Source organism: Meleagris gallopavo, chromosome Z (assembly GCF_000146605.3).
Source record: "Meleagris gallopavo isolate NT-WF06-2002-E0010 breed Aviagen turkey brand Nicholas breeding stock chromosome Z, Turkey_5.1, whole genome shotgun sequence".
Classification (NCBI taxonomy): Eukaryota; Metazoa; Chordata; class Aves; order Galliformes; family Phasianidae; genus Meleagris; species Meleagris gallopavo.
In genome coordinates, this window is record NC_015041.2 from 9,485,750 (window position 1) to 9,505,894 (window position 20,145).

Here is a 20,145-nt window from a genome sequence, read left to right on the forward strand (position 1 = left end):
TTCTCTTCTCTTCTCTTCTCTTCTCTTCTCTTCTCTTCTCTTCTCTTCTCTTCTCTTCTCTTCTCTTCTCTTCTTTTCTTTTCTTTTCTTTTTTTCTTTTTTCTTTTCTTTCTTATTGTATTCCCAGCCTTGAATTGAATATATAACTATGTCACTCTGGCCAGAATCCTGGAAGTGCATTACTGTTCAGAAGACATAATCCTGAAATGTCTGTTTGGAAGACATTCATTTCAGAATACCCTTAAGTGGCTTCAGGATAATTCTTACAGTTCCTGTAAAGCTCAATGAATATGCACTCATAATGCATTCTCAAAACCAAATCTGTCATAATTGCACTGCATGGGATAAAGGCATATTAAAGTATTCATAAAATTAAATCATTCATCTTAGATCACTCTTTAGTAATCTTCTGTGTATATCACCCTCTTTTCCTGAGACAATAGCACTGGAAATTAGGCACCTCAGCTTAAGTACAGAAAAGAGAAACAGTTGCAGAAGTTGCAAGGGTTGCTGCTGATGAGCTCCTATCAAATCTGACTGAATTTAGAGGGTGGTGGCAATCAGTAGGTATTTGCAGCTGCTTGAACTGTTAATACTTTTTTAGAAACAGCACTTGTTACTACTGTAATGCAGAATAAATCTCATCTTTATCATGCTGTTCGAGATCCCCTCAGAGATTAGCTTTATCTAAAAGAGTTTACAAAAATTGTCAAAGATATTTCAACTTGGGAATTTTCTGTCCTGACAGTAGCAAAATCAAATCCTTTGTACTTTGAATGAAAAGCACATTTCATCTATGTGGATGGAGTGAATTGAGCTGAACAATGAAAGACAATGGAAAAAACGGAACCCTTGATTGTCACTTACAAAAGAAGGGGTGGAAAAAGAAAAATGGCTGCAGAAAAACACTCAGAGGCTAGCATAGCACTAATGAGAGGCATTCCTATGAAAATGGGGGCAGGCATCACCACTCTCAAGACTCCATACATAGTACACCTCACTCAACTTGTCTCATAAGCTTATGCCGGTCACATAGGGGTGGAGCCACACCTAGAGCAGCTGCTATCTTTCTGCGTGCCTTGTTCTCAGCTCTCCTTGAAGTGCATTACTGGTTCTCATTGTTCCCTGACAACAGCCAGGTGGACATATCCTGGCTGATTCACAATTAAAAAGGAATATGGGACAATGCCTTCCAAATACAGCTGATTCCAATTAACTGCTCCTGCAATTTCTCCTATGCTAATGGATATCTACTCTTTAGATCACTATTTGACTTTTCCACTTAAAATTCTATTATGAACTAATCATGAACACATACACCTGGCACACCTTCACATTTGTCTGTCTACCTGCTTTTTCTGGGCAGCACATCATATATTTGGGATTGCAGCAAGGGCATCTTGACAGAGCTTGTAACAGAACAGAGGAGGTCTCACTTCCTTCACCCTCCTTGCTTCTGAACATGTACCACCATTTTCCATGTGCCAGGTCAACTCCACAGTGACAAGCAACTACCTTATAAAAAAATGTGTTGGATTAGCAAGTTAAATCAGTTTCACAAAGGTTCCTGTGAGCACTGAAGACAAGCAAAGCGGCGTTCAGTGGCAAGTAGGAATAACAGAGAGGAGGGAGGAATGGATGAACTCCCCTTTTACAGAAGTATTCATTAGTTTAACTCTAGCACAGTGTCAAAACCAATTCTGTGACACTGTACTCAGTTGAACAATAGCACATTTTTATTTTACAGTAATCTATGCCAACGTTCTACGAGTTTGCAAAGTGGGACAAAAAACCAATAGAAAATAGTTCAGATCTTTGAACAGCCTGCATAAATGGTCTCACTGAGCTTTCTTCATAGTTAAATAAGCTTTGGCAGTGCTTATCTCACTCAACCCAACCCTTCCTGCACTTGCCAATGACAAAAAGCATTGAGCTGCACTCTGCAGAGCTAAGGCAAGCTACCTCCTTCGCCCTTCCCCAATAAAGGATCTTGCTACATTTTGATGATTAATCTTATACAGTTTTCTTCACTGAGGAAAATTACTGCACCAAGAGTCCAAGAGGTTTGTGGAAAGCACAGAAATACCAGAAATGTTATGTAATTACTACAGTAAATAAATGTATATTGCAGGATACCAATATGTTGGACGAAGTTAAGAACACCACTGGATTCCTGATAAAAACTAGGCTAGCAAACTAAGAGAACAATGTTAGAAGCTTATCTTCATCATACAGAGCTGGGATACAGAAACACATATAACACTTCTCTTTTCATTTCTTTATGTAGCTTGGCAGTTAAACATGCAAGCTCACTAAGCAAAGCTCCTCCAAACCTGAGCAGGGGTTGTAGGTATGGAAGAAAAGTAATAGAGCATAGAAAAAACAAGTTCACAACAGCTGTACCACTTAGCATTTTAGAAACCTGTACCGATCTAAGCAAGAGAAGAAGCTTCATAAACTCAGCAGCTGTCACCACCAGTAAGAATAACAATGACTCTTGAAGAAGACTCTTTTTCCTTTCCTGTCACTTTTCTAAGCTCCTTTCACTCAAACATAATCAGGACAGTTATGAAAATAGATGGAATATCAGCCAGACCAGACAGACTACAGGTGCTAAGCAAGTTTCATATCCACAGAGCTGGAGGGGAATTAAGCCTCCCGAGGTGCCATAAAGCACTTCCCTCTCATCACAGGCAGAAACTTAGCTTCACAAAGGCATAATTAAACCTTTCACATTCTTCACTTATATTTCAAAAGCTCACAAGTGAGAAAAATGTACTCATGCATACATGAACCAGCTCTGACCACTGCCTAGGCCTGCAAAGATAATATGTGCCGCAGGCAATTGAAATAATATCTGAACCATACAGTTCCAAAGAGCTGATACTCACATAATGGTTCAGTCTTCACAGAACTGTTTTCCAGTTAAGGTAGATCTGCAACATACCAGTGACCAACCAGGGTAATTCTCCAAAACTCTCTGCAGATCTACCCTCACAAAAGCAGCAATTAGAGGTAAAGGCTGGAAGAAACCACCTGATTCAGTCAGGCCACTTACTATTAAACATAAACATACTGCATAATTCTGTTAATGAACCAATGAAGATACATTTGAAATCAGCTACTTCTTTAGTGCTCACTGTTTATACTGGGAGGTGATCCAGCCCTTCAGTGCTTGTGGCTCAGACTGTTCAAAGAGCTTTGCATCTTCTTTTCCTCTCTGACCTTAGTGTTCCAGCCTCCCCTTGGCATTCTTCATTCTTTGTGTGATATGTTATAGAGAGATACAATTCCTTCTCGGACAGCAGCCATATATTTCTTCTCAGATATTTTGCTAGGTTAAACAAATCATTTTTCAGGTATTTTCTTGTAAGAAAGGCTAATAGAATAAGAATAGCAGCTTTCATTGTATCTGCTCCAATTTTAATTAATGTTTCTTGAATATGAATGGATGAATTATTTTGATGTGTCCACTAGGACTTTGCATAACATCATTAATACTACCGTAATTCTGTCAGAAATAACTCAGCTAAGACAATCCAAAGCTCCTAGGACTGTTTGCCAAAGTAATTTGCCTGTTTTTCCAATTAATGAGCTTCTTGCTGAAACAGTAATCTTTGTTATTAGTCCACTCTCAGTCCGTGCATTCCATTCGGTTAAGATTTGCATTTTGTATTACTGAAGTTCATCCTGTTTACACTACCGTAGCTCTCAAGGTCACCTAGTTCTTCCCTTGATATTAACAATGCACTCTGCAGTGCACTCTGAGAAAAGTCATAAACATATTTCTACCTAGATTCAAATCCACCACTCACCCTGAGGAATTCCAAAGCTAACCCTCTTCCATGCAATTTGTTCCCTTTCATTAGAGAATTACAGAATCACAGAAAGTTGGCAGTACCTCAAGTCCATCTGGTCCAACTCCTGCTTGAGAAGGAACATCAATGCCATATCCAGGTGGCTTTTGAAGATCTCCAATGAGAAGATTCCACAACCTCTCTGGGCAATCTGTGCCAGTCCTCAGTTATCTGCACATTACAGCAATACTTACTGGTGTTCAGATGGAACCCCTAGTGTTCCAGTGTTCCTCTTGTCCTGGCATGGGGCAAAACTGAGAACAGCATGGCTCCATCCTCTCTGCACTCTCTGTTTAGGTCTTTATCAATACTGATGAGATCCTCCTCCTGAGCCTTTTCTTCTCTAGGCTGAACAGTCCCAGCTCTCTCACCCTCTCACCCTCTCCTACTAAGAGAAGTGCTTCAGGCTTTCATCATCTTGGTAGTCCCTTTGCTGGACTCTTTCCAGCATGTCCATGTCTCTCGTGTACTTGATGGGCCCAGAACTGAAAACACTACTCCAGGTGTAGCCTTGCCGGTGCTGAGTAGAGCAGAATGACCTCTAGTTGAAAGGCTCTTAGAAGAAAGGCCACACTGCTGACTCATGTTCAATTTGGACCAAGATTGCTAGGTCCTTTTCTACAAAGCTGCCTTCCAGCCAGGTGCTGGCAGCTGCTGATGCCTGGACTTGTTTGTTTCCTGTTGTAGGACTCTGTAATTCTTCTCCTTGAACTTCATGAGATTTTTGTCTCCAACCTGTTGAGGTACCTCTTGACAATAGAAGAGTCCTCTGCTGAATAAGCCACTCTGCCAGGTTGGGATCATCTGTGAATTTACTGAAGGTGCATTCTGCCTCATTGTCCAGATCATTAATGAAGATGTTAAACAGAACTGGAGCCAGAACTGACCTCTGGAGTATGCTGCTCACTACTGGCCTCCAGCTAGACTTTGCATCTCTTACCATTACTCTCTGAGCCCACCCATTCAGTCAGTTTTCAACCCATGTAACTGTCTCCTGCTCCACTCCAAACTTCAGCAACTCCTCTATGAAGATCTTATAGGTGACAGTGTCAAAAGTGCTTACTGAAGTCCAGGATGACATTATCCACTGCTTTCCCTTCATGCATTATGCTGTTCATTTCATTATAGAAGTTCACCAGGCTACTGAAGGTTGACTTTCCATTCATGTATTCATACTGAATACTGTCAGCGTGCTGATTTTTTTCTCCTTCAGGTACTGGAAAATGGTTTCCAGGATCAATAGTGACAGTATTTATTGAGGTATAGCCTTATAAATTCTTTACTAAATCCTACCAATAGTTTCCTACGTCAAGAAAAAATATGCTTTATTGAAGTTGGATGAGATATACTGCATTTCTAGCTAGATCAGTGCAGACTACTTGAACATTTCATTCTACTCTACCTTGACTTCTGTGTGTAATTACTGTTTCAATAAAAATTTGTTTTGAAGTTTGTTATATTTTTCAAATTACTTTAATCAGTCTACATCTCCTTCTCTCATCCCTTCAATATAGATTCTATGTACACAACATTTTTAAGCCATCTAAAAATATCCCAGATTAGTAAACTTTATAATTACATGCTCTGCTTTCTTATGCCATTTCTACAAAATTACTGATGGAGATTCACTATCCTGCAGCTTAAGTGGAAGAATCGAGAACTCTAAAAAGCACTTGTAAAAAGAAAAATTGTGTGAAACCTTGAAAACAGAAAAATTCTGGATGATTTATAATGGTACAAATCAATACTGGAGAAAAGTTGAACATCTACTTTAAATCTGCACAAGTTTATGAAATGAAGAATAATGTTGAAATCTGTCTCTTTGTCTTGCTGTGTGTTAGTAATTTGGGGCACTGTTCTCAGATCCATATGCAGTGTGTTTTGTATTAGCATAGGCTGGATTTCTGTCACTGTGTCCACAATGCCATGGTTTTTGTGGCTATGAAATTGTTATTTAAAATTTTTCTGGCATTGTTTTACAAAGACTGGTTTTAGCACAGTTGTTTGTCAGTCCGTCCTTTCAGCTACTTTCAAAATACTCTTCAATTTTAAAAGCAAAGGTTTGTTGTTGTTTTTTTTTTTTTACTTAAATATCCTAATTTCTCACATATACAGTTTCAAGTTAAAAACTGGATTATTTTCCTTCTATTCAGGGAATAAAATTGTCACAAAAAAAAAACACACAGTTATACACATTCAATTCAAAATGAAAATGGCAAACAAATACAAAGAACTCTTTTGAGAACAAATTATTTTCAACAGATAACTGGAATTCTTTTTTTTTTTTTTTCCTGGTGACACTAGTTTCTGAAGAAATACTTATTTTCAAATGCCCTTTGAGGGTTCGCTTGTACAGATTCATTCCATAAACAAAGTGAAAATACTTGAAAAGAAGTCCCATACATACATAGATGTAGCACTATCTCTTTCTGGAAGAAAAATAATAAAATAGCAGATTAAATAGCAGCTGTAAAATAGCAGATTTATTCCACAGCCACTGGGGTATTTCATTATATTAATTAAAATGGACTTGCAAATACTCAAAGTGGATTCAATCCTAAATCTGCTTCTTAACAAAGTCTGAAATGTTTTTCAGCTTTTTCCTCTGAACAATTTCCTTTCAATTCTGGGTTTGTTTCATTAAACACAAAATCTGGTAGATATTTCCTAACACGCATGCTGTTTATTCCAGTAATTAAACTGTTGGTCAATTATACACAACTTAATTTAAAACACTGAGGGTTTAAATACATCACTTTTCATGGAGAAATGTATTTAAAACTGAAATTAATTCAAAATACATATAATTTTGATAATATGATACATTTTATAATCCTAGACTAATGGGAATTTTATGACAGTGGTAACTTGCCCACAGTTTAAGTTTCTAAATTTCAAATGGGATGCTTGTAGCCGACTTCCATCCCAGTACTCCACATACCTTACTTCTTATCACTTAATTCCCAAGTAATTCACAGACAAAGAGATTAAGGACCAAAGAATAAAATTGGAACATCCAGTACTTCTGCACATTTCATTCATTTAACCGAGCAATTTGCGATAATAAGTATCATCCAGAAAAAACAAATAACAGTGTGATCTTACCAGACTCTGTTCTCAGACACCCTTCACTGAACTCAGAAATCCTCTTAAGACTCCAGATCATGAGTTAAGTGTTGTGGCTTCTCCTCTGTCAATTGACACAAAGAATACGTCGTGTCCATTGTTAGCTCATGCATTACTTCTCCCTATGGGTAGCTATCATAATATCCTTACTTAAAGATTATCCTTGATAACCTATCTGGAAGGACAGTCATGCTGAAAAAGAAAAGCAAATTGTTACTTCTGTTTTAGCTTCTAGTGATCAGTTCCTACAACTTTCTCCCCCACATTACAAGGCTTTAAATATCTTTTTTCCTCTTTACACAGTTACTTAAAAATCAAACCTTCTGCTTTTTTTGAACAGTCTGAGCCCCTGATTCCTTCCACTCTAAGGCACTGATTTCAGCTCTCACAAATAACATAGAGCCTCTGATTTCTTCTGCATTCATAAACCATTGGAGGCTACCAAACACGTAAGAATTTATTTGTAATGGTGTAATTACAGAGACTGAACAAAACTACTTTGTTGTGGAGGCAACCTTCTTGAGATCTCAGCTTAGCCTACAAACTTACAGTATCTATGTTGGTCATCCTCTCTGAAGCATCAGTAGTTTTCAGAATCAGTGATGCATTCTCCACTGTGTAAAAATGACCTTTCATTCTATTTGCTATCTATCTTCCTGTACTTAACTGCTTAACACACTGTATGAATGGCTCTAAGCTACAGTGCAAATCAAATTGCTGAATAAAACTACCTTCTTCTCTTCCTTACTTACCTCCATGACAATCACTGGCAACTTTACTTGGGAATGATTTCACTATTTCTTTCATGATAGAGGATGAAAATAATCCAGCAGTAGTCTACTACAAACACCTCTAAAGAAATACCCTTGGATATTAAGTGTGTATTTAAATACATTATTGAAGCACTCACTGTTTTAAACAACCACTGAAGACCAAATTAACATGTTTCTGAAAAATAATTTCTTCTCCTATACACATTATTAATGTAACTCAGACCTTCAGGAACCCTTACAAAGAAATCCTGCTTTAGGATTTAGAGCTTAGGAGAAGTTTCAGAATTGTTTTTCACTTTGCACAAACTACAGCTAACAGAATCAAATTCAGAACCAAATGATGCCATCTAAATTTCAGCTCTTCTGTCATCTGATTCGGCAAAGCCTTCTCTCAAAAGCCAGAGTTTTGGTTGTCTGTGATGTTACAGTGAACTCAACAGACTACTTCTACACCCAATGTATTCTTCATGCTAAATCAGGCCCATTTTCTGTTCGAGATGATGGGATCAGAGGATATAGGTCTCAGACATAAATAACCGCCCAAAAAAAGAAAATAAATGACCGCCCAAAAACCCAAGAACATGCAAAAGATTAAGCTTTGCTAGTGCTGTGCCCTTTTAAAAATTAAAGGTTTTGGAAAGCGCTTTGTCTACATAAAACATCTGAATTACACCTTCAAACAGAAGAAAACAGCTCTTTTGATATGAGAGTATTTGGTGACAAATTACAAGACCAAACAAAAATCTTCAGGATAGAATGCTATCTCATTTTGTTTTTCTAAAGAAAAATACAATAAAATCAATCTTCAGATATGCCCATTAAGAAGTCTAAAAATATATTGTTCTGATAGGTTGGTAAACCACTTTTATCCCTGTTGACTTCTGGTCAGCTGAAACAGGATCATGTTACTTTTATGTTTTAGAGATCAACTTAAGATTACATTAGTTAATAGTTTTCTAGCAGAAAGCATACTTGCAACAGCATTATTTTGATATGTCTCCAGGCAAACTGGATGTTTAGCCTGATCTAGATTTCTGACTAAAATGCACTTTCGTGCAGCTGTAATCTTCATTGCATGGCAACATGTCATGGTTTACTGTATCATGTGTCTTATCCAGGGAATTCTCCAACTCACTAAAAAAAAAAAAAAGGAGTCTTTGCTTGACTGTAAGATTAACACAGTTTTCTCTATGTATTTTAATTTCAGCAGAATATTTTAGGCAAAGTGGAAGACAGTTTCAGTGCAAGTAATGTAATTTGTACACTTGATTTCAGCTTATGTTTTATACAGTAATATATCTGCTCCATTATGTGCACCAGAATGTTTACATTAGAGGTTCTCTAAAGAACAATATGACAGATTTCCTGAGCCAAATCTCTTCAGCACAGCTGGGGACAAAAGCAACAGGAAATGAAGAAAAGCAAGAAGGGCATGCATGGTGCACTGCGTTTGCCATGACAGAGTCTGCAGGACACACTTTAACTGTTCTGCATTGCATTCCTGTCCTAAGCACTGGGGAATGCTTATGGAGGCTTTGAGTTAGGACAGTGGCCAGGAACTGTAACTAACACTTGAGCTACTTGGTAGCTAGATGTTTTACACTGCCTGATGAACAATTTACTATGAGGACAAGAACATTCAGATCCAAGTTTCAGGGCAGACACCAAGCTAAGCATGGGAGATTCCCTGGGGGGAAATTAGAACCAAGGAGCCAAGGAGAGTGGAAGCAATTTTTCATCCACCAATATCATATCAAGCATGAGCAAACTTTTTAGCCTGGCACTTACTTAGAAAAAGGTTTCTTGCCTCAGCTCAACCCTCACTAATAAAGGAAAGTGAGTATGTTTGACTATTATTCTTACATAGCGGAAATTAAAAATGAAGAAACAGTAAAAAAAACTCATTACTACTGCATGAAGTTAATCTCTTTAATTTGCCACGTGGGAGCAATTTACATGGGAGTTAAAGAGCTGCCACTCATCATTGGACACTGTTGAACATTCAAGAGACTGCCTTAGGTGATTGTTTCATTCTTGCAGCACAACAGGACTGAGATTGGGAAACTGATGGGATTTTATGCATTTCAAGCAAGGGACAGGCAATCATTCTTGTTATACCAGTCTGAAAGTTTACAAATAAATGCACTTTAATATTAATTTATGACTTATATGGCTTAGAATGGAGGAAAATATCTAGAACACTGGATATGGCATGATATATCAACCAGAACAGATAATAAAATTTTAACAAGCAGAGTTGTAAATTGTAAATTTGTAAAACAGGAAAGGGGGATCAGCATGGCTAAAGGACATCCACCTTCAAAACAGATTTCTGTATATAGAAGAGTCAACCTTAACCTCAACCTATTGTAAATGCTAGCTCTCAATGTTCGAAAAAAACCTACTTTTGTACATGGGTAGTTTCATTCTGGTCTTTTTTTGGTGATGCTGAGCAATTAAGTCAGTTTATATGACATACTTCCATGTTAACTTCAATTAATTCCAACAGTGCTCCCCAGCAAGTTCCAGATACTCATAACTTCTCTGTAGTACCATTTCAAGTACTCCCCTGAACCTGGAATGAGTCTGTTCAAGGAACTAAAGCTAACTACTTTTCTTTTTGTTGAGCTATTTTTTTGTTATCATAGCTCTGCAAACAAATCAGATGAATATCAGTTGAAGAACAAAGTAGGAGAGGGAGATGTTTTAAACTCTTATGGAGTCACACTTAAGGCCAATATGTTTTGAGCAAATATATGAGGAATAATCTCTGCAGAGTTTTGATTCAAGTATGAGGATGTAGCTAAAAATTTCAAATGTGATAAGGGAAAAGCTAATGAAAAACTAGTACTTTACTGACTGCCATCAGAGAACTACTAAAACATTTCTAAATGTTTTTTGTAACCATCAAGGCCGGCCCTACAGAGACTCTGAGTCACTGAACTTAGTAAGGAGTCCATTAACATCAATTCTTTGGGGAGAAAAGAACAATAACAAAAGAGTGGAAATACAATAAAGACATTTTTTCAGGTAACAAGCTTCCTTCTTCATGTCTATTTGCATGAAGACATCTCAAGCTAAAAATCCAACAATAGCTGCAATGATAGGATAAAACTTTCACTGAGTTACTATGGGAGAATTTCAAAGAATCACAAAATGGTTTGTGTTGGAAGAGACCTTAAAGACCACCTAGTTCCAATCCCCTTGATATGAAAAAGGAGACAGTTCACTAGACCAGGTTGTTGAAAGCTCAGTCTAAACTGAACATGAAGAAGAGCCAATCATGAAACTAACGAGCTTCTAAGCCCAGGTCACCCGTGGCTCACACATTTATCTTCACAATTACTAAAAAACAGCTGCACACACACCCATAAGCTGGGAAATGCTAGTTGTTATTTGTGGGAACTAATAAGAGAGATTTCCAGGGAGGACTGAAATCAATCACTCCTACAATTCATAATGACACAAGTGAGTGAAATACATGAACAGCAATCTTCTTTAAGGATGCTACAATTAAGTAGCAGTAGGATCCCCAAGCAATAAGATAGCATCAGCAAAGAAATAAAAAAGTCTGGGAACATGATGTTGATCATCAAGCTGTGGCTACTTATCTGCCCACAGGTAGAAAAAAAAAGCCCTAATGCCCAGTGGAAAAAATGGTAGAGGGGGTGTTGTGGAATATAAAGTCCTACAGATCCAGTGAGAATTATCTCATAGAAACATACAGAATCACAGAATAGCTTAGATAGGAGGGGCCCTTCAAGATCATCTAGTTTCAATCCCCTTGCCGCAGGCAGTATTGCCATCCACTGGGTCAGGCTGCCCTGCTTTTGAATGCCTCCAGAGATGGGACATTCACAACCTCTTTGGGCAATCTGTTCCAGAGTCTCACCACCCTCTGAGCACAAAATTACTTCCTAAATCTAACCGAAATTTACTGTCGTTAGTTTGAAGCTATTCCCCCTGTTCTGTCACTATCAGACCTAATAAAAATAGTCTCCCTCCTGCTTGTAAGCTTCCTTCGAGTACTACAAGGCTAGTGAGGTCTTCCCAGAGTCTCCAAGCTAAACAATCCCAATTCCTCAATCTTTCTTCCCTCTGATCATCGTTAAGGCCCTCCTCTGGACCTGCTCCAACAGCTCCACATCATTCCTGCATTGGGGTCCCCAGGCTTGAACACGGTACTTCAACTGGGGCCTCATGGGGGCAAAGCATAGGGGGACAATCACCTCAGTTGCCCCACTGGCCACACTTCTTTTGATACAGGATATTGTTGGTCTTCCTGGCTGCAAGTGCATACTGCTGGCTTATATCTAGCTTTTCATTCTCCAAAACCCCCAAGTCCTTCTTCACTGGGTTGCTTTCAATGAGTTATTCTCCTAGTCTGTACTCACCTCTGGGATTGCCTTAACCCAAGTGCAACGATTGGCCTTGTTAAGCTTCAATAGACTTGTCAAGCGTGTCCAGGTCCTTTTGGACGGCATCCCTCTCCTCTATTGTGTCAACCTTAGCACTCAGGTTGGTGTCATTAGCAAACACTCTTCTTTGTCTTCTGCTCAATGTATCTAAAGAATTCCTTCTTGTTGTTTTTCACATCCCTTATCAAGCTCAATTCCATCTTTGCCTTGGCTTTCCTGACACCCCTGCATATCCAGACAGCATCCCATTCTTCAAAGGCAATCCATATCTGCTTCCACTGCTCATAGGTATCATTTTTCTTTTCTCAGCCTGACCAGAAGGTCCTTGCCTAATCATGCTGGTCTCCTGCCTCGTCTGCCTGAGTTCTTACTGTGGGGGATGAAGAGCTCTTGTGCTCTCAGAAATGGATCCTTAAAGTGCTGTCAGACCTTTCTGTTCCTTTGTTCCTAAGGGTCTGTCCAATACCTGAACCAGAATGTTATTGTCAATGGACTCCAGGAATCTCCTGGAATGCTTGCAGCCCACTGCGTTATTTTCCCAGCAGATATCTGGGTGGCTGAAACCCCCATTAGGATGCAAGTCTGCAAGCATAAAGCCTCTTCCAGCTGAAACAGGAAGTCCTCATCAACCAGCTCCCCTTGATTGGGCAGCCTGTACCATCAGATGCCTTTATTGGTCCATAATTGGTCCATAATTTTAACCTACAAGCTCTCAAGTTGTTCATGACTCTTTATCAAGGGAACTTTGTCTCAGTTTACCCATTCTTAACATAGAGGGCAACATCCCCACATCTACCTTGTTTATCCCTTCTAAAAAGCTCATATCTCTCAACAATAGAATTCCAGTTATGTCAGTCATCCTACCATCTTTCCCTGTAGTTTTCCACTTGCACCATGGTTTCCAGTTCCTCATGCTTATTTCCCATGCTGTGTGTATTTGTGTAGGAGACACTTCAGATGGGCTTTCAGCTGCATCATCTTTCTGGAGAAGCCCTCCCAGAAACCTCTAGGAAAAATTTGAGGTTTTCCCCTGCTACTTCCTAAAGTGACAGTGCTCCCTGACTCTTCTTTTCTTTAGCAGTACATCCTCCTCAACCATCAAATATAGTTTAAAGCCCTGATGATAAGCTCCACCAGCTTGCTGCCTAATATATCCATCACAATATGCAGCAGGTTGAGGGTCCCCGCTAGCAGCTTGTCCTTCTAACTTAGCTATACTATCCTGCAGCTTGTTGTGAGCAGGCTATCACCATCTTCCCTATTCAAGCTTTGTTTAACGCCCTGTCAGTGAGCCCAGACAGCTTCTAGGCCTGAATCTAGACCATATACTACTCTACACTACCCTACTACTCTACCTGAATTTGGATGTGTATACAAAATGTGATTTCAAATTTATGTCAAGCACAGTCCATTTAACAAAGGTCAGAATGAGAAAAACTTCCTCTGAAGGCCATCTAGTCCAGCTCCCCTGCAATGAACATGGACATCCACAGCTAGATCAGGTTGGCCAGGGCCTTAATCCAGTCTCACCCTGAAAGTCTCCAGGGAAAGTGCATTCATCACATCACTGGGCAAACTGTTCCAGTGCCTCACTACTCTTACTGCATAATAGGTTTTCCTTAAATCTATCCTAAATCCACCCTCTTTGAGTTTGAAACCATTTTCCCTCATTCTATCACCACAGACCCTGCTAAAGAGTCTGTTCCCTCTCTGAACCTTCTTTCTTGGAGCTCCCCTTTAGATACTGTGCTATCAGGTCACCTCAGAGTCTTCTCTTCTCCAATTTGAACAGCCCCAGCTCTCTCAGCCTGTCCTCACAGGAGAGGTGCTCCATTCCATGGATCATGTTTGTGGCCCTCCTCTAGATGCACTCCAACAGGTCTGTGTCTCTCTTGTACTGAGGACATCCACATCTCACCAGTACTCCAGGTGAGGCCTCACCAGCACAGAGCAGAGGGGCAGGATCACCTCCCTTGCCATGCTGGCCACACTTCTTTTGATGCAGCCCAGGATACATTTGGCTTTCTGGGCTGCAAGGGCACACTGCTGTCTCATGTTCAGCTTCCCATCCACCAGAACATCCAGGTCTTTTTCAGCAGGGCTGCACTCAATCCTTTTGTCCTCCAGCTTGTATTGGTAATGGGAATTGCTTTGACCTAGGTGCAAGATCTTGCATTTGGATTTGTTGAACCTCATGACGTTCATCTGAGCCCACTGCTCAAGCCTATCTAGGTTCCCCTGGATGGCAACCGATCCCTCTGATGTGCTGATCACTCCTCACAGCTTGGTGTCATCAGCAAACTTGCTGAGGGTGCACCTGACCCCACCATTGATGTCACTGATGAAGATATTAAAGAGCATCCACCCCAGCACTGACTCCTGGGGGACACCACTTGTCACCGATCTCCATCCAGACATCGAGGCATTGACCATCACTCTCTGGACTCTATCCATCAAATTCATATCTTTCCAATTTGGAGAGAAGGATGCTGTGGGGTACCATGTCAGAGGCCTTACTGAAGTCTAGATAGATGACATCAGTGGCTCTTCCCTTGTCCTTTGATGCAGTGACACATCATAGAAGGCCACTAAGGTTGGTTAAGCAGGATATGCCCTTGGTAAAGCCATGCTGGCCCTACTATATCACCTCACTGCCTTCCTAATGATGATACTGTAATTCTACAATACACTGATGTACACTGATTCAGGTATCTTAAACTTTCCTAGTTGAACTTACTGCCCTTTCCATATTGCAATTTAGTCCACATTCAGTTAGGTTTAAACTGCTGCTTGTGGATCTATGAGGCCATCATGGAAAAGTTTTGTACTAAAAAATATCCTGAAACTTTTGTTAAAGCCTGAGTCATCTCAGTGATTCACTTTATATTTTCAATAAACAAATAGCTGTATTTAAACAATAATGAACTACAGGACAGTGGTAGGAACTAAAAGGTAAAGCTTGGAATTCCATTCACTTGCTATGCAATGTCATGGAAATACTTGTTAGCTGACATCTATTCAAGGTGCCAAATAATTCAATATTCGTCTTTACTTGACATCAGGTGTTAAAACAACTCCCATTAAGAATATCCTTGAGTAATGTATCCTAAATTCATTGTATTTCTGGTCATACTGCATCTTCCATCTCCAATGCAGGGCAATGACTTTGAATCAAGTCAAGTTAATCTCCTGCATCTAGAAGAAACTACAGTTTTCATCTAAAAGAGGACAGTCAACATTTCCATTTGAGATTGCTGACTAATTGGAGAATAAATCTTTCATCCACTGTTTCTACTTTCTTGCATTTGCCCGTAAATCAGTTCAGGCTGCTGCTGCTCAGCTGGCCCTATACTGTAGGAAAAGGAAAAGGGTGAAGAAAAGTTATCTCTTTCCTACCTATGGAGCACTCTTAAGTTCTGGTCTGAACTGATAAACATTTAGTGGAGCCAAGAAACAGCAATCAGGTATTCATTACTTTTTTGTTTCCAGAACCCACTCAGTAGTGCCAGCTATCAGGGTGTATTTCATTGTACACTGAGTTTTGTGCATTGCAAAGGATCAACAGGGTTCAAGACTGATACTGGATCATTCAGGGATTAATTTTGGGATACTGATACTCAAACTTCAGTTCCAACACAGGATTAACAGATCTTAGAAGACGTGGATAAATTAGATTCTTAAAGTATTGCAGCTAAAAATGGAGCTTTCATTGCTCTTTGATAGATCCAGGTTTGAGATGGCCAGGAAAAGTTAGCCTGTCTAATTAGCCTTTTACTCAGCCAAGAGTCAGAGAAATTCTCACACCTCCACTCTGCCTGTCAAATATAAAAATGAAGTCAGACACAGCTAACAAAGTGTGTAAAGAACCTTCTCACAGCTGCCATCAAGAGCACATATGATTATGACTGACCTTTAAAATCATACAATATCTCAAGCCCCAGCCAATGCTATTGTAACTGAGTTATGGTGACTCAACTTCTATATCTAAACTCAACCTGTCTAAAATAGTCCCCATTTATATAGTTTTTAAATATTAAGGGAGAAAAAAGGCAAAACATAAACCAGTAGCAAAAACACTCATCTATGACGCTGGACTGCCTGCAGTAGTTCAGTAGTCCACTGACAAGCTCACTTATGCAAGATGGGACTACTGACAGATGAAGTTAAACTATCTTATTTTTCATAAATAACATTAATCCTAGGTAGATACTTGGATTTAGGAGGTGAAACAAATCTTAGTAGTTATTCACACAGCTTTCAAACAGGAGAAAAAAAATGCGTAGTACTTCTATCCTAGAGAGATAATCAACTAGGTCATTGGGTATTATATTTAAAGGCTGTACTCAAGTTCACAGAATCTGGCATACAACTGGAGATGATTACCTAAAATCCCATGAGAATGTATGTTCTAGCCTCTTAAGTATTTTAATTAGACTTACTGACTAAGAATGATAATGAGAAACATCTTCCTTCTGAACACAAAATATATATATTTTTAATACTCCCATTGAATTTTTATATCTTAGCAAACAAACCTTACCAACATTTTACAGGCAACCTTCTCATATCTGTCATGAATTTATACGCTCTGTTTTGTAGTCCAGTGTAGAAGGCCAATGGTACTCCAGAAGAGGAGTGCTCGACAGGATGAGGGAGTGGATTATCCTCCTCTATTCTGCCATTGGGAGGCCCCAGATGGAATACTACGTCCAAGTCTGGTGCCCCCAATACAGGAAAGATGTGAAGCTGTTGGAGAGGGTCCAGAGGAGGGCCACACAGATGATCCAAGGACTGGAGCACCTCTCCTATGAAGACAGGCTGAAAGAGCTGGGCTTATTCATCCTGGAAAAGAGAAGGCTGTGGGGAGATTCACTGAGTTGTTCCTACATTTAAAGGGAATTTATAAGCAGGGAAATCAATTTTTTAATTGTGTAGATCACGACAGGACAAGGGGGAATAGTTTTGAACTAAGGAAGGGAGATTTAGATTATATATCGGGGAAGTTTTTTACTGAAATTGTGATGAGGTGCTAGAACAGGTTGACCAGCAGAGACAAAGAGAAATGCATACATTCAAGTTTGACTCAGAAAGAGAATGGTCTAAAGTGAAACTAGTCTTCATAGGATTGTGAAATCATTTAAAGAAATGATTATATCATCCCTTATGTAAATCATCTGCAGCTGAGTTCAAAAATTGTTTGGAAAAACAGATACTAAAACACAATATTCAAAACCTGTGCTATCTTCTCATGCTCTTTATGGAGTCAAGTAATATACTTATCAGGAGTATGTTTTTATAAAGACTCGTTTTAAGACTTACCCTGCTTGAAACCATAAAGGACTTCTCTACTCCAAAAAGTTAACCCTGATTTATACTGTTGCTGTGAAAACATAATCTCATTTCTTGCACTTGAAGTAGAAAATTACGGGCTTAACGACATGTAAGTATCAGTACCACCCAAAGATAATCAATCTACTTCTGAGCAAATTAGCTTGAGCATTTTATTTAGCATTGTTGCTTTAATGTAACAATATACAGGGGTTAATATATTCCAAAGTTCAACCTTCTTATTTGGTAACTTCTTTCTTTCATAATCTCCACTATTAGACCCAAATTCCTATTCAAGAAAATATATTGTTCACCAATTAATAAATACCTTTTACAATTTTTATTAATGAAAAACTCTTATCAACATTTTCTGAAAACTCATGTGTAACATCACTGTGTGCCACTCATTTCCATCTGCAGCCTGAATTGATTTCCCTAACCTGTTTCAGTTTGTAAAGCCTTTGCTTTATAGATTATCTTTCAGGATGAAGTACATATTAACACAGTCACAGAATATCATCTCTTCTAGACTACAGCTGTAATTAAGCAACAGAGAGTTGCATGTAAATATCATAGTGGTAATATTACTTCTTACTAGTCAAATGGTCTAAAAAAGTACAAATAAAATGCTATTTTAACCAACACATTAAGATCAGTCATTATGCCATTATTTTTCTTTATCAAGGGGCTGAACAGCACTGCCATAGAGATATCAGCTACATTATTGATTGTACGGTAATTGATGAATATAGCAAAGAGTTAAGAGCCTCCTGAGGTCAGTGGAACATAATATTACTAATCATGTGATTTGAGTAACTTATCCTCAGTGCTCTGGTAGAAAATGAAATTCTAGAGGCTCTTCAAATATGATACTTAAGCAACCATTCCAGACTCAGCAGCAAATTCAATGACATTACTACAGATTTATTATCTCAAAAGCCTAGTACCCAAATCATGTCACAAAATAAAGAACATCTGACCTGTTCTTGAAAGGAAGCATATATATTCAGGCAGATCATTCATGGAGGGACTCCACCTTCTCACTTTACTCCACTGCACTGCAGCCTGGAAAAGGACTTTCACCAAAAGACCGTGGCACTTATAGCAAGTGCATTTTCAGGCATTAGATAGTTTAACTTGGCTTTACAATTAAAGCAGAATGGAGTCTATGCCATTTTGATGATATGCAATGTTATTCTGGGTATCTCATATCACAGCTTTTGCACCTAGGTAAAAGTCTTCCTATAAATGGGACAAATGACAATCTAGATTTGGAAGGAACGGTGAGTGAATAGTAAATGTAAGGAAGTTATAAAGTGATATTCTAAAAAGACTAGTATGTTACCTGAACATTTAATCCATAAAATACTTAAATTGGTTTTGTGATACTATTAACAAAAACATATTAAAATGTGTATCATGGCTGATCCTTGTATTAAAATCATATTACAACATGATGTTTACCTTTGCCACTCACTGTCCCAGCTTCCAATCAGATTCATATTAGCAGATATTATTTGAGTGATGCCAAGAAATTCTCAAATTTGGCTCTCACTGACAGCACAGAGAGTTTTACTCTTATGTTCCAGCAGTAAAAAACATAGCATGATAATCAGATACCACAATTACTCTATAGTTTCTATAATGATTGCAGTCTTTGGTCTGGATTGCTTTGTTATGTGCTGTACAAATACAGAAGATACTGTTCCTGTTTCAAAGAACATACCATCCAGAAATTTCATGCATGAAACTCTCTCAATAAATCACAGACTAGAAGAGCTCACAGGTCATTTAGATCATCTAGGTGCCCCAAGAAGGGATCCCAGAACAGATCTCCTCTAATCCCAAAGAGAGATTAAAAATGCCAATTTCATTCCTGAAATTTGCTTAATTTTTTTCTTTAAAATTTCCAGTTACAGGAATTTCACAATCTCCTTAGGCAATATATGCTACTGCTTTGTTATCTTTATTGTTATAATGTTCTTAATACCTGATCCGTATCTTCCTTGCAGCAACTTAATCCAATTATTCTTTAGCAGCCTAACAACAACAACAGACTATTGACTCACTGCAAAGCTAAGAAACACTACTTTGAGCAGATCAAATGTATAATTTTTGTCTTCTCTTATTTAGATTTACCAGTCTCATTTTCTCATATGCCATATTTTCCAGACTTTCATAGAATCACAGAATGGGCTGGATTGAAAAGGACCTCAAAGATCATTTAGTTTCAACCCCTCTGCTATGTGCAGGGTTGCCAACCACCAGACCAGGCTGCCCAGAATCACATCCAGCCTGGCCTTGAATGCCTTCAGGGATGGGGCATCCACAACCTCCTTGGGCAACCTGTTCCAATGCATCACCACCCTCTGTGTGAAAGACTTCCTCCTAATATCTAACCTAAACCTCTGCTGTCTCAGTTTAAAACCATTCCCCTTTGCCCTATCACTGTCAACCCTGGTTAACAGTTATTGCCCCTCCTGTTTATACGTCCTCTTCAAGTACTGGAAGGCCACGAAGAAGTTTCCCTGGAGCCTTCTCTTCTCCAAGCTAAACAAGCCCGGTTCCCTCAATCTTTCTTTATAGGAGAAGTGCTCCAGCCCTCTGATCATCTCAGTGTCCCTCCTCTTGATCTGTTCCAAG

General features: G+C 38.9%; 1 long non-coding RNA gene across 2 annotated transcripts in view; it reads right to left on the reverse strand.

Moving 5' to 3' along the window:
• LOC104914834 overlaps window positions 1-20,145 on the reverse strand; it is a 62,271-nt gene that overhangs the window by 29,939 nt on the left and 12,187 nt on the right. For both annotated transcript variants that reach the window (XR_002109745.1, XR_002109744.1), the window contains exon 2: window positions 6,963-7,047. This is a non-coding gene — a long non-coding RNA (uncharacterized LOC104914834). The remainder of the gene's footprint in view (window positions 1-6,962; window positions 7,048-20,145) is intronic.